A 1,281-nucleotide genomic window follows, 5' to 3' on the forward strand; every position below is an offset into this window, starting at 1 on the left:
GATGGCTACACCAGGCTCCAATCTGATTTGGCAGAGTTTCTACAGCTGGATGCCCTTCCTAACGCCAACCACCCAGAGAGTGTAGTGGGTGCTTTTACGTGTCACCCGCACGAAGGCCAGTCAGGCGGTACTGGCAAAGGCCACGCCCAAAATGGTGCGTTTTATGTGCCACCCGCACAAGAGCCAGTCCAGGGGCACTGGCAACGATCTCGCTCGAAAATCCTACGAAGGCCAGTCAGGCGGTACTGGCAACGGCCACGCTCAAACTGGTGTATTTTATGTGCCACCCGCACAAAAGCCAGTCCAGGGGCACTGGCAACGATCTCGCTCGAAAGTCCTTACACATGCTGTGGGCACAAGTGCCAGAAAGGTTATGCTGGGCACAGGTGCCATCACGATTTCGCTTATGAAAAATAACAAATAAGCTGCATGGAAACAAAATATTGAAGTTATGAGATAAACATTTACCTTTACTATAGTCCGTACGGGGTTCTGATGAGGTATGGTTGAAAGAACCTCACTGATGTTAGGAACCACCAATGATTCACCTATGGAATCAGGCTTACCACACTTTGCGATGTTGTAAAATGCAGTATGTCCATGAACGTTAGACACTTCAGCTTTAGAAAATGCTGAAGATAAAAAGCGTTGTTTTGTTGAAATAATCTTTTCAAACGTGATGGTTTCATCGCCTCATTAAAGACTCCTCGCAGACTAAACACATTGGTGACAGGTGGTTTAATGGTGATGGGATGAATTCAAGTCGCGAATACTCGATTGTCTGCATTTTTTCTTGATTGACGATGCCATAACTTTCTGGATGAAGTCACGCTACTGTTCACCTATATAAATAGATCAAAAGTTTTATAAACAAACTTGCTTTTATGAGTTCTACTAAGTGTGATAGTTTCAACAATTTAAATGGAATAACAGTGAATAACATTATTTACAATTGACGGATATTTGTCCTCATCTTGTTTGTGGTTAACGCAATGTTAACACCGTTCGAAAACAAAAACAACCTAATTTCACGTGAATTACTTTGTCATATTACTGCAGGGAATTCCTCTGAAAGAAATCTTTACAGAAAGGTGAGTCGACTGATTACATATTTCTTTCATTATCTTATCGCAGTTTCGCGAGATTTTGCTGTTATTTCTAGCAACAAGTGGATAACCTGCTTGAAGGGCAAGGCCGGAGAATTGAAATTTTGGAAAATTTTTTTCTCAGAATTGGATCCTCCATAACCAAAAACGTGGGATTGCGTAAAAAAAAAAAAAA

This window comes from Octopus bimaculoides, chromosome 30 (genome assembly GCF_001194135.2).
Source record: "Octopus bimaculoides isolate UCB-OBI-ISO-001 chromosome 30, ASM119413v2, whole genome shotgun sequence".
NCBI lineage: Eukaryota > Metazoa > Mollusca > Cephalopoda > Octopoda > Octopodidae > Octopus > Octopus bimaculoides.